At 42.4% G+C, this 21,669-nt stretch overlaps 2 long non-coding RNA genes across 2 annotated transcripts in view; both read left to right on the plus strand.

Annotated features, from left to right (window-relative positions):
* The window catches only part of LOC111973301 (uncharacterized), a 57,987-nt gene extending 51,027 nt beyond the window's left edge, over nucleotides 1-6,960 (plus strand). Inside the window, exons 2-3 of the long non-coding RNA XR_002878549.2 lie at nucleotides 1,204-1,308; nucleotides 6,007-6,960. This is a non-coding gene — a long non-coding RNA (uncharacterized lncRNA). The remainder of the gene's footprint in view (nucleotides 1-1,203; nucleotides 1,309-6,006) is intronic.
* Nucleotides 6,961-10,567: 3,607 nt separating this feature from the next.
* LOC111973234 (uncharacterized) overlaps nucleotides 10,568-21,669 on the plus strand; it is a 59,611-nt gene continuing 48,509 nt past the window's right edge. Inside the window, exon 1 of the long non-coding RNA XR_002878531.2 lies at nucleotides 10,568-10,873. This is a non-coding gene — a long non-coding RNA (uncharacterized lncRNA). The remainder of the gene's footprint in view (nucleotides 10,874-21,669) is intronic.

The raw sequence follows: 21,669 nt of genomic DNA on the forward strand, positions 1-21,669 counted from the left end.
AACATTAACATCCACCCCTAGAAACCGAAGACTTGCTGTTATATTGCACTCAACATTTGCAAAATTTCCCTAACCACTATGTGGATACTGAATCCTGATATTTGATGTTCATATGTACTCTTTAAATTTATTCCCAGGATATTGTGTGTTATAATCCAAACATTTTTATAGCATGGCAAAATAAATGAGAGATCTTATACACAGAGAATGCGTGGTATGGATTCCATTCTGCAAAGCGTTGTCCTATTTCCTGACCAAATATGATCAAGAGGGAAAACAATGACCAAGAACATTGTTTTCTTTGTTAGCAAACCTTGTTTCCCCATACCTGAGCTGCAAGCAACCAGTGGGTGTAACGTGAGAGGCTTTGAGGCATCCATTCTCACAGAGCTGTTAAACAATATTGAAAAAACGGTCTCACCACTGTCAAGATATGACATGTTCTGCATAGGCATTCCAAAGGTGACGCTCCCTTCAGCTAGGCAACGTTAGGTGGAGTGTGAAATTGAGCTATTTAAAAGAACAGAATGCACATTCCAGTTGGTCTTGTCTCCTCAATGCCTTGATTTGTCTCAACTCTTCTAGTCCCATGTATGCAAGAACACCCTTGTCATTGAACTCAGCACATTCTGAGTTGTACTATATCGATATGAACACCCAGAGCTGTAGAGCTAAATGTTCTGGGCTAATCATTAGCATTTACTGTGCAGCAGACCTGTCAACGGCTAATATGTTTGATCCGTCGCATGGATCATTATTGGTTTAGCAGTTAGGCTACGCTGTGTTGATTAACATCCTCTATTCATATTTTTTTACAAAGCTGAGGCAACACTTTGTGTCCCAAATGGCACCCTATTCCCTATGTAGTGCACTACTTTTGACCACAGCCCCATGGGCCATGATCAAAAGTAGTGCACTATGAAGTGAATAGGGTGCTAATTGGAATGCATATTATAAGTGGGTGTGTGTACGCTCTTTAGCCTGCACGTTTGGCCTACGAGGGGTTCTGCTTTAAGAGTTGTGATTTATAAATTAAGATGAAACTAGGGCCAAGTGTGAAAGACCCAGACAGTTCGTCTGGTAAACGGTTTCCCTTCAAAGGAGAGCAGCTTTAACATGCACACTCATAAATCAGTAAGGAGGGTAATCATTTCACTCTTGGTAATGGCTCTCTGATGAGTTTCTTTTTCTCTGTGTTTGCAGGATGGCTGTTGACGACCCTCCCCTTTCTGCTATACTCAGCTGTCAATCAACCAGGATGAGCAGATCTCTAATCAAGACATGGACCTGGATGCAAAGACTGAAAAGGTGGAAACGGCATAAGGAGTTTGATCATGCTCAATAAGGGATTTTATGTTGTAATGTCTGTTCCTTATATTTTGTCAATAGAGTCTGCCGTATGATAGGAAGCCAGCCATAGAACATGGTTTTGGAATGACCACTTCTTCCCTTTTTTTAAGTGTATCTATGAATAAATTCAAGTGAAATAACTCAGTTGTGAAGCGAATACAGACACACTCACACATACGTAACACAATTCCCCTCATTGACACACTATGAGGTCAGTTCACTTCACACCTCCAGGTCAAGACAGGGATTGAGGGACGTCCCTAGGGAATATTTAAACAGTGGTCATCACATTTCCTTCCTCTCCTGCCACTCAGTTTACAACAAGTTGCTTATTGGCTTTATAACTGGGGCTCGTGTTCATAAAGATCCTAGATCCGCACTTCCACACAGAGATACTGTATGAATACAAGCTCAGAGGCTTTGTGAAGGTCAGAATTTAAGTTAAATATATAAATAAAAAAGGAAAGAAAGAAGTAGCTTTGTGTTGTTACACACTTCTCACTTCCACTTTTCTTTGAGTCATGCTGATGTTGAAGACAGACCCACCGTGAAAGGGGCCCCAGTGGTACGATACATTGTGAACGGTACTGTGGCCGGGAAGTACCTAATGTCACAAATGTCACGTAGTACCACATCCGCTTACCACAGCCTTATTCTAGTGAAAGCGACAGTACTCGTGCAGTCTCACCTGCCGTACTTACGTGTGTGAGTGCCTGCATGTGTGCGTGCGCTCATGCGTGTGTCTGTCCTGACAAAGACATTCATCTATGCAAGAGGTATCTCAATGTTCTAATCTATCTCATTGTTCTATGTGGGTATATGGCGTCAAATCAGCCACTAACGTCAATTGGGCAAGATGGGGCTGTCAAGCAAGATGAAGCAACGTTGAGCAAGCAAACACTGAGTCGAGAGCGCAGAGGATGGTTACTGCAAGCAGAGGATGACTGCAACGAGCGCACAGACAAGTCGAGAGCACAGAATGTGGTCGAGCGAGCAAAAGGACGGGTTCTGAGAGCGCACAGGCAGCGGGGACGCGCAAAAAAAAGAAGAAAATTGTCAAATGCGCTTTCACAAATACACTGCTTCCCCACATGGATTTTTTTCTCTCACAACAAGAAATCTTGCTCTCGCAACTGCAATCTTTTACTATAATTTTTATTACAGGTTAAAAATCTAGCCAACATTGGTTAACATTGGTTTAACACAGCGTAAAAGTAATCATTATTATGGAGCCCCAAATCCCACCAATTTCTACAATTTCACTTCTTCTTAAAATCAGATTTTAACATTAACCACATATTTTACCTTATGCCTAACCTTAAGTTAAGACCAACAAGCAAATGTTTGTTTTCTTACATTTTTTACGATACAGCCAATGTTGACTTTGTGGCTGTGTTATCTTGTGGAAACTGGATTTGGGCAGTGAAAGGCAAGGTGATGGGTTTGTTATAAAAATCTTTGGTGATGGTGGTGGTGAAGTAGTGACGATGGCCGACGATAAAAAGGTACGCTCTATAGTTTTTCAGTAGAGAACCTAACCAACCGACTAATCACCTGTGATTTCAAAATTGAAATTGAAGTAGCTAGCTAGCTAGTTACTTGTTCTTCTGTTATTAAAGCAGGATATCTACAGTGGTGGAAGAAGTACCCAATTGTCATACTTGAGTAAAAGTAAAGATACCTTAGTAGAAAATGACTCAAGGAAAAGTGGAAGTCACCCAGTAAAATACACCTTGAGTAAAAGTCTAAAAGTTGTTGGTTTTAAACATACTTAAGTATCAAAGTAAATGTAATTGCTCAAATATACTTATGTATTAAAAGTACAAGTCTAAATAATTACAAATTCCTTATATTAAGCAAACCAGATGGCACCATTTTCTTGTTTTATTAATTTACGGATAGCCAGGGGCACGCTCCAACACTCAGACATAATTTATTAATGAAGCTTGTGTTTAGTGAGACCGCCAGATCAGAGGCAGTAGTGATGACCAGGGATATTCTCTTGATAAGTGTGTGAATTAGACCATTTTCCTATCCAGCTAAACATTCAAAATGTAACCAGTACTTTTGGGTATCAGGGAAAATGTATGGAGTAAAAAGTACATTTTCTTTAGGAATGTAGTGAAGTAAAAGTTGTCAAAAATATAAATAGTAAAGTACAGATACCTACAAAAACGACTTAAGTACTTTACACCACTGGATATTTAAGAAAGCTAACTATCTAGCTAACGTTTAACCACATATAAAAGTTAGCAGTATCTTTTGATTTAACCAAGAGCATTGTAGCTAAGTTAACTAGGGGATAGTGTGGAAGGAGGACTTGGAAGACCAGCATGACTGGGAGGGAGTGGCAGAGGAGGGGGAGCCAAGAGAGATCAAACTCTGAAGTAAATAGCCAATATTATAAACCGCTAACTGCGTACTTTGAGTTCTAGACTATTTGAAACACAGATTTGATTTACTTTTACTCTGGCAGTTTTTGTGCAGTTACAACAGAAGAGAATGATTCTAACCATCTATCTCTCCATGCAGGCCCACTTTAACTATGTGGTGGGGAAGTTATTCTCTGCTTAGCTGACAGAGATAGGAGATACAGGAGTCCACTGTTTAAAGTCCCTTGGGTCCCTTCTATGCACAGCACTCTGGGGACTTGCTGCAGGTATTCATGACTTCTATCAATCACCCCCGTAACTTAATCGTTGGTGGTACTGAGTACCTCTAATTGCTTTGAGGATAGCTCCCCACGATGAGGGTCGGGCATGAAATGACAGCAGGCTGTTCGATACTGAGCCATACTGATTGACGAGTGGCGTGGATTAGTACAGCTTGGCTCAGTCCCACATTGTATACAGTATTATCACTTATTTGGCTAAATAATTATCCATAGTTGCCTCTTTTTTTTTTTTTTTTTTGCCTTGAATGCAAAACTTTTCAACTCCAATTGAACTCTGACATTTCCTGACATATTTTGACTGTGTGTAGAGAACATACAGTAGCAGTCAAAAGTTTGGACACACTTACTCATTCCAGGGGTTTTCTTTATTTTTACTATTTCTGTGTTGTAGAATACTAGTGAAGACACCAAAAATATGAAATAACACATGGAATCATGTAGTAACCAAAAAAGTGTTGGGAAAAAATATTTGAGATTCTTCAAAGTAGCCACCCTTTGCCTTGATGACAGCTTTGCACACTCTTGGCATTCTCTCAACCAGCTTCATGAGGTAGTCACCTGGAATGCATTTCAATTAACACGTGTGCCTTGTTAAGTGAATTTGTGTTATTTCTTTCCTTCTTAATGTGTTTGTTGTGTTGTGTTGTGACAAGGTAGGGGTGGTATACAGAAGATAGCCCTATTTGGTAAAAGACCACGTCCATATTATGGCAAGAACATGTCAAAAAAGCTAAGAGAAACGACAGTCCATCATTACTTTAAGACATGAAGGTCAGTCAATATGGAAAAAAAACATCAAGCGCTATAAGGAAACTGGCTCTCATGAGGACCGCCACAGGAAAGGAAGACCCAGAGTTATCTGCTGCAGAGGATAAGTTAATTAGAGTTACCAGCCTCAGAAATTGCAGCCCAAATAAATGCTTCACAGAGTTCAAGTAACAGACACATCTCAACAACTGTTCAGAGAAGACTGTGGGAATCAGGCCTCCATGGTCAAATTGCTACAAAGAAACCACTACTAAAGGACACCAATAAGAAGAAGAGACTTGTTTGGGCCAAGAAACACGAGCAATGGACATTAGACCGGCGGAAATCTGTCGTTTGGTTTGATGAGTCCAAAATGTGAGATTTTTTTGTTCCAACCGCTGTGTCTTTGTGAGACGCAGAGTAGGTGAACAGATGAACTCCGCATGTGTGGTTCCCACCGTGAGCATGGAGGAGGAGGTATGATGGTGTGGGGATGCTTTGCTTGTCAACAGGACAATGACCCAACGCACCTCCAGGCTGTGTAAGGGCTATTTGACCAAGAAGGAGAGTGATGGAGTGCTGTATCGGATGACCTGGCCTCCATAATCACCCAACCTCAACCCAATTGAGATGGTTTGAGATGAGTTGGACCGCAGAGTGAAGGAAAAGCAGCCAACGAGCTCAGCCTTTTTTGTGTGTGTAATTTCATAGTTTTGATGTCTTCACTATTATTCTACAATGTAGAAAATAGTAAAAATAAAGAAAAACCCTTGAATGAGTAGGTGTGTCCAAACTTATGACTGGTACTGTATGTATCCCTCCATTTTCCTCAGTGGAGTCCTATCCAATGTCTATGCACCTGTTGTGTTGGCGTAGTTACCGGACTAGTGGTAGGTGTTGATGACAGTGATGCGTCCCAGTGTGATCTCAACAAACAGCCGCTGTGGCAAAACCATGCCTGGTGACGACAACCAGATGAGGATATTTCTCCACCCTGGATCACGGTAAACACACACCTAGTCACTCTCTCTGTGTATGTTTGTTGCACGTGAGAGAGTGAGTAATGGGTCTGTATATGCAAGTGTGTAGAGTAGGATATACGTTTTGTGTATATGAGTCTACTCTGAGTCTGTATACACCCTGTATTACGTGCCTGTGTTTTGTTTGCACGCACTTTTCTTGTACGTGAATTAGTACAGTGTTTTGTGACATTCATCTCTCTCTCGTCTCCTCAGATATTTGGTGCTCCCCAGACCAATGTTTCGAGGCAGGGATGAACTACGCTGTTCATCTGAGCTTGCCCCTCTACTCTGCACTCAGCGATGTCCAGTACCCATACACACTCTCGTCCAAGGTGGCTTAGCAGTTCAGACGTCTTTTTCCGTATTGTCGTGTCGTGTCCTGTATATATATATATTTACACCTTTTCTTCGCATATCTTTTATRTATTTTATTATCCAAGAACTCAACTACAAAAGCTTTCCTGCAAAAGCTTTCCTGCAACCCGCTTCACCAATTACAAAAAGTATTATTTACCTCAATCTGAAAATCCATCGTGGAAGCTAGCCAGGGGCTAATTCAGAAGCTAGCCTGAAAGCTAACCAGAAGCTACTCCGATAGCRAGCCAGAAGCTAATCTGTAGCTGCCCCGAAATTAGCCGGTTTGCTGGCTAGCGTTGGTGTTTCAGCTGCCCACGTTTTGTGGTCATCAGCTATTCCTTTAGCTCGATAATCTACCGGCACTTCTGTGCAACGCGACTCGGACCGGAGCATTCCGGGACTTTTTTCTCTCAGTTTCCCCGGATTCCAGCCGCAGGCTCTGGACACTTGCACCTTGATTTCYCAGCTAGCTAGCTGCATACCGTGTGACTATTGGCTTACGTCGACCCCGGAGCAAACTCAAATCATGCTGGAGCTAGCCAGCTGAGGAGTTCCATCACCATCCGGACCCGTTTCTTTTGTTGCTGCTGCAGATACGGAACCCCACCGGGCCTTCACGACTGACTGCCGCGACTGACTGCCGACGTTATCTGCCCGAGGGATTTATCCAACCGGCACCTCCGTCCCGACGTTACCTGAACGCTCATCTGAGGCCCGCTAATCGTTAGCTGTCTTATCGGCTGCTATCTGAACAAAACCCCACTACACGGAACCTACCGACGGAAACGCACGAGGTATCTAACAAACAGACCTCCATCCTATGCTGCTACCGATAGCCATATACGCCAGCTGTCTGGATCGCCACGACCCACCACACCTCTACTCACTGGACCCTTATTGATCACTCGATTAGCATGCCTCTCCTTAATGTAAATATGCCTTGTCCATTGCTGTTCTGGTTAGTGTTTATTGGCTTATTTCACTGTAGAGATTCTAGCCCTGCTCTCTATACCATATCCAACCTCTCAGTTCCACCACCCACATATGCGATGACATCACCTGGTTTCAATGATGTTTCTAGAGACAAGATCTCTCTCATCATCACTCAATACCTAGGTTTACCTCCACTGTATTCACATCCTACCATACCTTTGTCTGTACATTATTCCTTTAAACTATTTTATCGCCCCCAGAAACTTCCTTTTACTCTCTGCTCTAGTAGCTCTAGGCGACCAATTCTCATAGCTTTTAGCCGTACCCTTATCCTACTCCTCCTCTGTTCCTCTGGTGATGTAGAGGAATCCAGGCCCTGCAGTACCTGGCTCCACTCCTATCTCAGGCCGCTCCTCTTTGATGACTTCTGTAACCGTAATAGCCTTGGCTTCATGCATGTTAACATTAGAAGCCTCCTCCCTAAGTTTGTTTTGTTCACTGCTTTAGCACACTCTACCAACCCGGATGTTTTAGCCGTGTCTGAATCCTGGCTTAGAAAGACCACCAAAATTCAGACATTTTCATCCCCAATTACAAGATTTTCAGACAAGATAGAACGGCCAAAGGGGGCGGTGTTGCAATCTACTGCAAAGACTGCCTGCAGAGTTCTGTTATACTATCCAGGTCTGTTCCCAAACAATTTGAACTTCTACTTTTAAAATCCACCTCTCTAAAACACAGTCTCTCACCGTTGCCGCTGCTCTATAGACACCCTCTGCCCCAGCTGTGCTCTGGACACTATATGTGAACTGATTGCCCCCATCTATCTTCAGAGCTCGTGCTGCTAGGCGACCTAAATTTGAACATGCTCAACACCCCAGCCACCCTACAATCTAAGCTTGATGCCCTCAATCTCACACAAATTATCAATGAACCTACCAGGTACCACCCAATTCCGTAAACACGGGTACCCTCATAGATATCATCCTAACAAACTTGCCCTCCAAATACACCTCTGCTGTTTTCAACCAAGATCTCAGCGATCACTGCCTCATTGCCTGCATCCGTAATGGGTCAGCTCAAACGACCTCCACTCATCACTGTCAAACGCTCCATGAAACACTTCAGCGAGCAGGCCTTTCTAATCGACCTGGCCGGGGTATCCTGGAAGGATATTGATCTCATCCCGTCAGTAGAGGATGCCTGGTCATTTTTTAAAAATGCCTTCCTCACCATCTTGAATAAGCATGCCCCATCAAGAAATTTAGAACCAGGAACAGATATAGCCCTTGGTTCTCTCCTGACCTGACTGCCCTTAACCAACAGAAAAACATCCTATGGCGTTCTGCATTAGCATCGAACAGCCCCCGTGATATGCAACTTTCAGGGAAGCCAGAAACCAATATACACAGGCAGTAGAACAGCCAAGGCTAGCTTTTTCAAGCAGAAATTTGCTTCCTGCAACACAAATTCAAAAAAGTTCTGGGACACCGTAAAGTCCATGGAGAATAAGAACACCTCTCCAGCTTCCAACCGCTCTGAAGATAGGAAACACTGTCACCACCGACAAATCCACTATAATTGAGAATTTCAATAAGCATTTTTCTACGGCTGGCCATGCTTTCCACCTGGTCCCCTACCCGGACAACAGCACTGCCCTCCCCTCTGCTACTCGCCCAAGCCTTCCCCATTTCTCTTTCTCCCAATACAGTCAGCTGATGTTCTTAATGAGCTGCAAAATCTGGACCCTTACAAATCAGCGGGCTAGATATCTGGACCCTTTCTTCTAAAACTATCTGCTGAAATTGTTGCCACCCCTATTACTAGCCTCTTCAACCTCTCTTTCGTGTCGTCTGAGATCCCCAAGATTGGAAAGCAGCTGCGGTTATCCCCTCTTCAAAGGGGGGGACACCCTTGACCCTAACTGCTACAGACCTATATCTATCCTACCGCTTTCTAAGTCTTCGAAAGCCAAGTCAACAAACAGATTACCGACCATTTCGAATCACACCACACCTTCTCCGCTATGCAATCTGGTTTCAGAGCTGGTCATGGGTGCACCTCGCACGCTCAAGGTCATAAACGATATCGTAACCGCCATCGATAGAAACAATACTGTGCAGCCGTATTCATTGACCTGGCCAAGGCTTTTGACTCTGTCAATCACCACATCCTCATTGGCAGACTCGACAGCCTTGGTTTCTCTAATGATTGCCTCGCTGGTTCACCAACTACTTCTCTGATCGAGTTCAGTGTGTCAAATCGGAGGGTCTGTTGTCGGCGCCTCTGGCAGTCTCTATGGGGGTGCCACAGGGTTCATTTCTTGGACCGACTCTCTTCTCTGTTTACATCATGATGTCGCTTTGCGGCTGGTGATTCTCTGATCCACCTCTACGCAGACGACACTATTCTGTATACTTCTGGCCCTTCTTTGACACTGTGTTAACACCCCTCCAGCGAGCTTCAATGCCATACAACTCTCCTTCCGTGCCTCCAACTGCTCTTAATACAAGTAAACCAAATGCATGCTCTTCAACCGATCGCTGCTGCTCCTGCCCGCCTGTCACAACTCACTACTTTGGACGGCTCTGACTTAGAATATGTGGACAACTACAAATACCTAGGTGTCTGGTTAGACTGTAAACTCTCCTTCCAGACCCACATCAAACATCTCCAATCAAAGTCAAATCTAGAATTGGCTTCCTATTCCGCAACAAAGCATCTTTACTCATGCTGCCAAACATACCTTGTAAAACTGACCATCCTACCAATCCTCGACTTCGGTGATGTCATTTACAAATAGCCTCCAAAACCCTACTCAAATAATTGGATGCAGTCTATCACAGTGCCATCCGTTTTGTCACCAAAGCCCCATATACTACCCACACTGCGACCTGTCACATCCTCGTTGGCTGGCCCTCGCTTCATACTCGTCGCAACCACTGGTCCCGTCATCTACAAGACCCTGCTAGGTAAAGTCCCCCTTATCTCAGCTCGCTGGTCACCATAGCAGCACTACCTGTAGCACGCGCTCCAGCAGGTATATCCTCTAGTCACCCCCAAAACCAATTCTTCCTTTGGACGCCTTCCTTCCAGTTCTCTGCTGCCAATGACTGGAACGAACTACAAAAATCTCTGAAACTGGAAACACCTATCTCCTCCTACTTTAAGCACCAGCTGTCAGAGCAGCTCATAGATTACTGCACCTGTACATAACCCATCTACAATTTAGCCCAAACAACTACCTCTTTACCTACTGTATTTATTTATTAATTTATTTTGCTCCTTTGCACCCATTATTTCTGTCTCTACTTTGCACTTTCTTCCACTGCAAACCAACCATTCCGTGTTTTTTAGTTTTATTTTACTTGCTGTGTTGTACTCACTTCGCTCCATGGCCTTTTTATATTTTATTTATTTATACATATATTTGTTTGCCTTCACCTCCCTTATCTCACCTCACTTGCTCACATTGTATATAGACTTCTTTTTTTTCACTGTATTATTGACTATATGTTTGTTTTACTCCATGTGTAACTATGTGTTGTTGTATGTGTCGAACTGCTTTGCTTTATCTTGGCCAGGTCGCAATTGTAAATGAGAACGTGTTCTCAATTTGCCTACCTGGTTAAATAAAGGTTAAATAAAAAAATAAAACACTCATCGACTCTGTTAGTTCCACCATTACCGCTGTCTTGAGAACAACCAGTGTGGTCAAGACCCCCCTCCACAGACATCTGCTGCATCTTCATCTTAAGCGTGTCAGCTCTGCAGCACCAGGGAGCTAAAGGTATGGCACCGCACTCCCAACAGTCATGTATGACTGCTTAAACATACTTCAACATACTTGTATACTCATTTATGTGTTTCTTAACTAAACATCGAAGGAAGGTTTCTTATGGCTCAATAATACTGACATGGATTGTACACCTTTGCTTAGTCCCACATGGTGAGGTCTGCCATTCCGTATTTAGGCAAACATACAACAGCTCCATGCCGTTTTTTATTTTGATTCCTTGCATCCTTTTTCCGTGCCTCCTTATAAAACCCCATCGGCTCAGACCTCCAATGGGTTTCGAGAAGGATGCGGGTAGAGGAAGTGAAGAGTTGAGCTGAGATGAATTGGGACAGAGCTCATGTCATTGTTTTAGGTGGAATCTTATATTGAAATATTCCATCAAAAAGTATTCACACCCCTTGACTTTTTACAGCCTGAATTTAAAATGAATGAAAGGTAGATTTTGTGTCACTGGCCTACACACAATACCCCATAACCCTTATGGAAGAACCACATGATTTTACATGTGGAAAATCACATGATTTCACATGTGAAATGATCAAGTTTTCCACATGTAAAATGTTATCATGTGAAACCATGTGGTTTTGGAACAGTTCACATGTGATGATATTTCACAATAAGCTTCACATGGATTTTCACATGTACATAACCTTTTACATGTGAAACCATGTTGTTTTGGAACACTCCACGTTATGATATTTCACATGTGGATTATTTGGCGATGCCCTGCAAACAAAAATGAGTCATTAGGATGTACCCGGAACATCACGCAGTCGCAATGTTTTCAACTTCCATATTGGAAACACTTAGACATACATGATTACATTGTGCATGTTCATTTATACAGTAATTATTATTCAACCCACCTGGGATTTGAAATCACAACCTCTTGGTTCACGGCATTCTGATCTTCCTGCTATGCACCCATGTCTGTGTCAATAACTGATTTCACCTGTATTCCTACACTTTGGACTTCAAAGTAAATCCCAGCTTTGTTGAAAATACACTCAAGAAAAACTATATATTTATCAAAGTGATTTAGGAGTGACATTAAAACAGAATAATATGGCCCACCAACATTAGACAACGGTATAGAAAACCCCTCAAATTGCTGCAATAAGTCAATTGAATCATGAGATGATAACGAAAATAGCAGTGCAGATGTCGCTATTTTGCTAAATCCAGAGGTTGTGAGTTCAAATCCCAGGTGAGGTCATATTTAAAAGTCAGCACTAAGTGTTTAATCATATTGATTAAAGACGTTTACATTATTTTAGCTGAACGGTGTATCTCTAATTACTTCCCTTACAAAAAATACAATTGTGAAATGTGAAGATTCACACAGGGGTGTGAATACTTATGTAAATGAGGTATTTCATTTTCACAGTTAAATCTTTTACGCTTAGCATGAATAAACACAAGTCAGTTTTCAGTGGAACGGAACACTGGAATATAAAAGAGCATATGATGTGTTGTGCAATGTAAAGTTTTATGGGGAGGTCAGGTGTGTGTGTCTGTGTTTGTGCCAGCGTGCCTGCGTGTCTCTGTCTGCGTGTCTGTGTTTGACTGACAAGGCTTTAGTGGAGTCATGTATTTTCATGGTATAGGCTGAAATATGTTGAGGCGATGCTGCTGTTGCCTTTATTTTCCCCCCTGTGTCCAGAATGCTTTGTACTCCTGTGACGGTTGCTGTCAGTAGCTGTCACATTCCATCCATCTGTACAAATCCGTCTTTTGTCAATCAGAAAGAGTCTGGAGCAGAATGGTTGAGTCTGAATAAATCTCTCACTTTCGCAGAAGCTCATTTGACTGTGTTTTCTTGCTGTTCCACGGGCAGTTGAAGCTCATTCATTACACAAAACCAAACGCTGACGCTGAACCTAGATTTTCTGCATAACTTCCTTCTAGCTAGACTTGGAGGGAATGTACAGACACACACATCACATGCACTTACATACAAAATACTTCTGTCACGCTAAGAAACAACACATACAAACCACACCCTCACCTGTGCACATTTTTATAAAACACGAGAGTTAAATGACATCATTTACAGATTGCGTTGCAGACACTAACTTGTTCAAACATTACTCAAACTGATTCAGACAAAATGTATTATTGTTTCTAACCATATTATTATTTTAATTCCACCCCACCCATGCCCCAATCTCCACTATATAACTTTCACTATAAGGTACTGTAAATTCCCTAACAAAATATGTTGCCTTTGTACCAGAAGCCATTGAACCACAGAAGATACTGTAGGTCTAGATTAGATGCCTCATTTTGTTTTAATTGCTCTCTATCTCTCGCTCTCTCTCTGATTTTAAGCTCTATTGGATCTGAAAGAAAGTGAGAGCGTTAAACAAACAGAGATTTCATTAAAAGAAACCGCTGTCAACTCAATCTTCCCACTCACTCCCTCCTCAGGACGACTGGAATGTCCTGTCATCCATTTCCTCCCAGACAACCTGACACCAAGTGTGGATAGGTTGACTGACTTTCCCACCAAAGTCGGAGGTGGCTACAGATGATTGAAAACACACACACACACACACATTCCACACAGACAATTTCCTTGCCACACACAGTACTCAAACATACACGCTGTACTGTGAAACACTCAAATAGTGACAATGTCAAAGGAATTCCACAGACTTGTGTTACCACTAAGTCACACATCTTAATGCACATACACACACCCCCCCCCCCCCCCCCCCTCCAGAGGCTGCTCTTGGTTTTGGTCCTATCAGTGAATCTTAGCAATTAAGATATTACTGTATTCTTGAGCAGCTAAATAGCTCTTTATATTCTACCCACACAGTATATTTGAGTTTATGCCTCACTTAAAGAGAGTCTGAAGATTAGTAATTGAGAAATCACCTCCCCTAAGGTACTGATTCATTTAAGCTCTTACTAGAAGTCAGTTAAGGGACTTTACACAAACTGAAAATGAAGGCAGTAGAAATGCCAAGAATATTTTTTCTGTGTCTACATGTTTGTGGTACAAACCAAAGACTTGCGGTTGTCTGTAAAGCTCACTTAGGTATATTTTTCCCACTACCAACTATCTGCAGTTCAATTGGTTCAGTTCTCACTTTTCCTCCCCGTGACCTCAGTCTCTATGACTGGAGAATCAACAAGAGATAGGCTATGCGTTCTATGGAAAATCATGAACAGCGTGGACGGGGTGTTCCACGACGCACTAGCGGAGGATGTAACCTTCCACTGCAATCTCAATACAAGAGATCACCATAACAATAACGAGCTAATTTAGTTCTGCGTGGAGAAAGTTACGTTCTATGCATGGTTCTCTGCATGGTTGTGCTCTGTATTTACAAATCAGTAATTGCATAATGTAGTTGACAATATGGTATGGAGCCGGCAAAGTCGACTTTTCAACCAACATGAACCATTAAAGGAATACACCACCCAAAAAAACAATATTTTGGTTTGTTTCATTAGTCCATTGTTGACATAGTCCCAAAAAATGTTTTGCTTGTCAGCAATCAAGTTTTTAATAAACTCAGCAAAAAAAGATACGTCCTTTTCACTGTCAACTGCATTTATTTTCAGCAAACTTAACGTGTAAATATTTGTATGAACATAAGATATAACAGCTGAGACATAAACTGAACAAGTTCCACAGATGTGACTAACAGAAATTGAATGTGTCCCTGAACAAAAGGGGGGGGGGGGGTCAAAATCAAAGTAACCGTCAGTATCTGGTGTGGCTACTTTGAAAGTTACATATCTTAAACTTGATTGCTGACAAGCAAAATGTATTAGTCGCCAGTCTCCAGACCTGAACCCAATAGAAATTTTGGAGGGAGCTGAAAGTCCGTATTGCTCAGCGACAGCCCCGAAACTGAAGGATCTGGAGAAGGTCTATATGGAGGAGTGGGCCAAAATCCCTGCTGCAGTGTGTGCAAACCTGGTCAAGAACTACAGGAACGTATGATCTCTGTAATTGCAAACAAAGGTTTCTGTACCAAATATTAAGTTCTGCTTTTCTGATGTATCAAATACTTATGTCATGCAATAAAATGCAATGAATTACTTAAAAATCATACAATGTGATTTTCTGGATTTTGTTTTAGATTCCGTCTCTCACAGTTGAAGTGTACCTATGATACAAAGCATGTTTACCTGTAATTTTTAAGTAGGAAAACCTGCAAAATCGGCAGTGTATCAAATACTTGTTCTCCCCACTGTATGTGTGTGTGTTTATACAGTGGGGAGAACAAGTATTTGATACACTGACGATTTTGCAGGTTTTCCTACTTACAAGCATGTAGAGGTCTGTAATTTTTATCATAGGTACACTTCAACTGTGAGAGAAGGAATCTAAAACAAAAACCAGAAAATCACATTGATGATTTTTAAGTAATTAATTGGCATTTTATTGCATGACATAAGTATTGATACATCAGAAAAGCAGAACTTAATATTGTGTACAGAAACCTTAGTTTGCAATTACAGAGATCATACGTTTCCTGTAGTTCTTGACCAGGTTTGCACACACTGCAGCAGGATTTTGGCCACTCCTCCATACAGACCTTCTCCAGATCCTTCAGGTTTCGGGCTGTCGCTGGGCAATACGGACTTCAGCGCCCTCCAAAGATTTTCTATTGGGTTCAGAGTCTGGAGACTGGCTAGGCCACTCCAGGACCTTGAGATGCTTCTTACGGAGCACTCCTTAGTTGCCCTGGCTGTGTGTTTCGGGTCGTTGTCATGCGGGAGACCGCACGATTCATGTCTCTAGGAAGGAGGTTGTTGGTCAAGATCTCGCGATACATGGCCCCATCCATCCTCTCCTCAATACGGTGCAGTCGTCCTGTCCCCTTTGCAGAAAAGCATCCCCAAAGAATGATGTTTCCACCTCCATGCTTCACGGTTGGGATGGTGTCTTGGGTTGTACTCATCCTTCTTCTTCCTCCAAACACGGCGAGTGGAGTTTAGACCAAAAAGCTCATTTTTGTCTCATCAGACCACATGACCTTCTCCCATTCCTCCTCTGGATCATCCAGATGGTCATTGGCAAACTTCAGACGGGCCTGGACATGCGCTGGCTTGAGCAGGGGGACCTTGCGTGCGCTGCAGGATTTTAATCCATGACGCGTAGTGTGTTCAATGGTTTCTTTGGACTGTGTCCCAGCTCTCTTCAGGTCATTCGCAGGTCCTGCCGTGTAGTTCTGGGCTGATCCCTCACATTCCTCATGATCATTGATGCCCCACGAGGTGAGATCTTGCATGGACCGCGAGGGGTGATTGACCGTCATCTTGAACTTCTTCCATTTTCTAATAATTGTGCCAACAGTTGTTGCCTTCTCACCAAGCTGCTTGGCTATTGTCCTGTAGCCCCTCAGCCTTGTCACGGTCTACAATTTATCCCTGATGTCCTTACACCGCTCTCTGGTCTTGGCCATTGTGGAGAGGTTGGAGTCTGTTGATTGAGTGTGTGGACAGGTGTCTTTTATACAGGTAACGAGTTCAAACAGGTGCAGTTAATACAGGTAATGAGTGGAGAACAGGAGGGCTTCTTAAGAAAAACTAACAGGTCTGTGAGAGCCGGAATCTTACTGTGGGTAGGTGATCAAATACTTATGTCATGCAATAAAATGCAAATTAATTACTTAAAAATCATCAATGTGATTTTCTGATTTTGTTTTAAGATTCCGGTCTCTCACAGTTGAAGTGTACCTATGATAAAAATGACAGACCTCTACATGCTTTGTAAGTAGGAAAACCTGCAAAATCGGCAGTGTATCAAATACTTGTTCTCCCCACTGTATATACCGGTTTACATAATTTTGATAGCCGGACACTATAAAGTCCATTATTCCTCTGAAGAGTATGAATTGGGCTGTTTGAGAAGGTTTGAATCCAAGCAACCTGCCTACACGTAGTTTGACGTACAATACCAACAAAGCTACTGTAGTAGGTCAAAACTTTGTGCTGGAAAACCTTGATAGAGCATGGGTGGAATAAGCATTGTGGTGCTCATGTGAATTTCCTTTGTTGTTGTCTCCAGACCAATGCCTATTCTCACTGAACTGTTCTCCAATTGAAGGGTTCTGAAATATTCTCTTTCGCCAAGGCGAGGTGTGACCATGAATATATCATAGTCATCCACCCCGGTGGAAACGACTTGACACGCAAAGGGGACAGTCCTGGTGCGTCAGATGCGATTGGATTTGGAGGTAGTTCATCTGAAGGTTCACGGGACAATGATGGGTCTACTCTGACATCACACAGTGGAGGAGCTGGATGTTCCAGTGGGAAGAGGACCGCAACAATCGCATAGAGATGGCCCGGCGCTCTGTCAACCAGCTGGTGTTTGCACATGCACACAACCCGCCACACTGCCATAAAGCACTGTGTCCCTGGGCAGTACCGTAGGGATGGTGTGCACAAAGCATCTCAGAGTAGACAATTGGTCATAAGTGATGAACATAGAGACCGTTTACTCCTACTCTTATGGGTAAAAAAATAATATTTAGGAGACCTCGAGCTGTCCTAAACAGTTAAGAGTTATCAGGAGGTGTCTTGATTATGAAAAAAGGCAGCAAGCCAGTGGTTCCTGCACCATAGACAGGCAAATGCTTTGGAGTTGAAAGAATGTTTTGATATTTCTATATGATCAACCCATAAACGTGACCCGATTCATTTTTTTAATCAAAATGCGTTTTTGGGCAGAAATGCCTTCTTGGCCATGTGAACTTTCATGTGCCTTAATAACAAACTTGTATGCCATCTGTAAATATGAATACAATTGTTCCATTACAAACATAGTTGGTTTAGCCACAGAAAAAGTGAGCAACCTTCCCTCTAGCCATGATTGGCTGAGATAATGAGTGGGCTGGACATGCCGAGACAGGAGTTTGGATTGGTCTGCCATATTGAAGGCTTCTGTCTATTTGAGCTCGTCAGTCTGTGTTGGTAATCCTGTCGAACACAGATTTTCTTTTAAATGTATTGTGTAGTGGAGCTGCATATAGTTGAAGTTGGAAGTTTAAATACACTTAGGTTGGAGTCATTAAAACTTGTTTTTCAACCACTCCACAAATTTCATGTTAACAAACTATAGTTTTGGCAAGTTGGTTAGGACATCTACTTTGTGCATGACACAAGTCATTTTTCCATCAATTGTTTACAGACAGATTATTTCACGTATAACTCACTGTATCACAATTCCAGTGGGTCAGAAGTTTACATACACTAAGTTGACTGTGCCCTTGGAAAATTCCCGAAAATGATGTTATGGCATTAGAAGCTTCCGATAGGCTAATTGACATAATTTGAGTCAATTGGAGGTGTACCTGTGGATGTATTTCAAGGCCTACCTTCAAACTCAGTGCCTCTTTCCTTGACATCATGGGAAAATTTAAAGAAATCAGCCAAGACCTCAGAAAAAAAATTGTAGACCTGGTCTGGTTCATCCTTGGGAGCAATTTCCAAACGCCTGAAAGTACCACGTTCATCTGTACAAAAAACAGTATGCAAGTATAAACACCATGGGACCACGCAGACGTCATACCGCTCAGGAAGGAGACGCGTTCTGTCTCCTAGAGATGAACATGCAAAAAGTGCAAATCAATCCCAGAACAACAGCAAAGGGCATTGTGAAGATGCTGGAGGAAACAGGTACAAAAAAATCTATATCCACAGTAAAACGAGTCCTATATTGACATAACCTGAAAGGCCGCTCAGCAAGGAAGAAGCCACTGCTCCAAAACCGCCATAAAAGAGCCAGACTACAGTTTGCAACTGCACGTGGGGACGAATATCATATTTTTTTGAGAAAATTCCTCTGGTCTGATGAAACAAAAATAGAACTGTTTGGCAATAATGACCATTGTTATGTTTGGAGGAAAAAGAGGGAGGCATACAGAGCCATTTTTCCAGCCAAAGAGAGGAGTCACAAAAAGCAGAAATAGAGATAAGATTAATCACTAACCTTTGATGATCTTCATCAGATGACACTCATAGGACTTCATGTTACACAATACATGTAAGTTTTGTTCGATAAAGTTCATATTTATATAAAAAAATCAGAGTTTATATTGGCGCCTTACGTTCAGAAGTTCCAAAACATCCTTTGATTTTGCAGAGAGCCACATCAATTTACAGGAATACTCATAATAAACATTGCTAAAAGATACAGCTGTTATGCATGGAATTTTAGATGCACTTCTCCTTAATGCAACCGCTGTGTCAGATTTCAAAAAAGCTTTACCATGCAATAATCTGAGTCGGCGCTCAGAGCCCAATCAAGACACAAATATATCCGCCATATTATGCAGTCAACAGAAGTCAGAAGTAACATTATAAACATTCACTTACCTTTGATGATCTTCATCAGAATGCACTCCCAGGAATCCCAGTTCCACAATAAATGTTTGTTTTGTTCGATAATGTCCATTTATGTCCAAATTCCTCCTTGTTGTTCTAGCGTTCAGTACACTTTCCAAACTCACGACGCGCGGGCAGGTCCAGAGGAAAGTACGGACGAAAAGTTAAAGTTATATTACAGTCCGTAAAAACATGACAAACGAAGTATTGAATCAATCTTTAGGATGTTTTTAACATAATTCTTCAATAATGTTCCAACCGGAGTCTTCAGAAGTGCGATGGAACAGAGCTCGCTCTCATGTGAACGCGCATGGTCAGGGCATGTTCAGGTCATGATAGACCTGACTCATTCCTCTCTCCTTCGGCCCCACTTCACAGTACAAGCATCAGACAAGGTCCTAACGACTGTTGACATCTAGTGGAAGCCTTAGGAAGTGCAACATTACCAATATCCCACTGTATCTTCAATAGGAGCTGAGTTGAAAATCGACCAACCTCAGATTTCCCACTTCCTGGTTAGATTTTTTCTCAGGTTTTTGCCTGCCATATGAGTTCTGTTATACTCACAGACAACATTCAAACAGTTTTAGAAACGTCAGAGTGTTTTCTATCCAAATATACTAATACTATGCATATTCTAGCTTTTATGGCTTTGTAGCAGGCCGTTTACTCTGGGCATGCTTTTCATCCGGATGTGAAAATACTGCCCCCTACACCAAAGAAGTTAACTCAATGTGGATATTGCCTGTAATCCATGATTTCTGGTTGGGGTATGTACGTATGGTCACTGTGGAGATGACGTCATTGATGCACTTTTTGATGAAGCCGGTGACTGATGTGGTATACTCCTCAATGCCATTGGATGAACCCTGGAACATACAGTTCATTCGGAAAATATTCAGACCACTTCACTTTTTCTACATTGTCTTACATTACAACCTTATTCTAAAATGGATAAATAAATGTTTTACTCATCAATCTACACACAATGCCCCATAATGACAAAGCGAGAACAGGTTTTTTGACATTTTTGCTATAAGAAATTGAGCTCAGGTGCATCCTGTTCCCATTGAGAGGTTGAATAGGCTAGTAGTAGGGGTTGCAACAATTTCAGAGGGTAATTTTAGAAAGAGAGGGTCCAGATTGTCTAGCCCAGGTGATTTGTAAGGATCCAGATTTTGCAGCTCTTTCAGAACATCAGCTGTCTGGATTTGGCTGAAGGAGAAGCGGGCGGGTGGGGGGGTTTGGGCAAGTTGCTGCAGGGGGTGCTGAGATGTTGGCCGGGGTAGGGGTAGCCAAGTGGAAAGCATGGCCAGCCGTGGAAAAATGCTTATTGAAATGATCGTTTATCGTAGATTTATCGGTGGTGACAGTGTTTCCTATCCTCAGTGCAGTGGGCAGCTGGGAGGAGGTGCTCTTATTCTCCATGGACTTTACAGTGTCCCAAAACGGTGGAGATTGTCCCCCAAAAAACTGCAACATGTTGCACAGGTCAGATTATATTAACCCCCACTGTAACAAACCAAATGCTAGGTAAGCATAGGGAAATAATGTCTAGATACTTTTTTCCTGTGGATATTACGTATTTGAATGCCTGGCTGGGATGCAGAACAGTAGATGCACATTGATACTTGAAATGTAATTATGGCATTATGGAATAACTAACTATCAACCAATCAGCATCCAGGATCCAAACTATGTTTTATAAAAAAAGTATATGTCATGCAGTGGGACCGTTCTCTTTACAAGAAGGCACCGATTTATTATATTTTTTATCAATCTAAGTGGTACTCCACTGTTTGATGTTAGGTCAATGCCTCTTTCAGGAGGGTGAAAGAAAACTCTCCTGTCAACAATCAATCTCTCACTGTATGTCCATGTAGTGTTTTCAATTCAGCTCTTTATCAGCTATGGTGATGTTATGTTTAAGCTCTATAGTTTAGCCAGGGAAAGGCTGTCTGCGTCTCTCTCTCTCCTAGCTAAAGCTGTGGGCCGGCTCTGTTGTGGTCAGTGGTCTGCACTCCCATTGAGCAATCTTCCACTGGCAAAATTCCACTTCGCAACAAAGCATCCTTCACTCATGCTGCCAAACATACCCTCGTAAAACTGACCATCCTACCGATCCTTGACTTCAGCGATGTCATTTACAAAATAGCCTCCAACACTCTACTCAACAAATTGGATGCAGTCTATCACTGTGCCATCTGTTTTTTCACCAAAGCCCCATATACTACCCACCATTGCCACCTGTACACTCTCGTTGGCTGGCCCTCGCTTCATACTCATCGCCAAACCCACTAGCTCCAGGTCATCTACAAGTCTCTGCTAGGTAAAGCCCCGCCTTATCTCAGCTCACTGGTCACCATAGCAGCACCCACCCGTAGCACGCGCTCCAGCAAGTATATCTCACTAGTTACCCCCAAAGCCAATTC

The sequence above is a fragment of the Salvelinus sp. IW2-2015 genome, linkage group LG14 (assembly GCF_002910315.2).
Source record: "Salvelinus sp. IW2-2015 linkage group LG14, ASM291031v2, whole genome shotgun sequence".
Lineage (NCBI taxonomy): Eukaryota > Metazoa > Chordata > Actinopteri > Salmoniformes > Salmonidae > Salvelinus > Salvelinus sp. IW2-2015.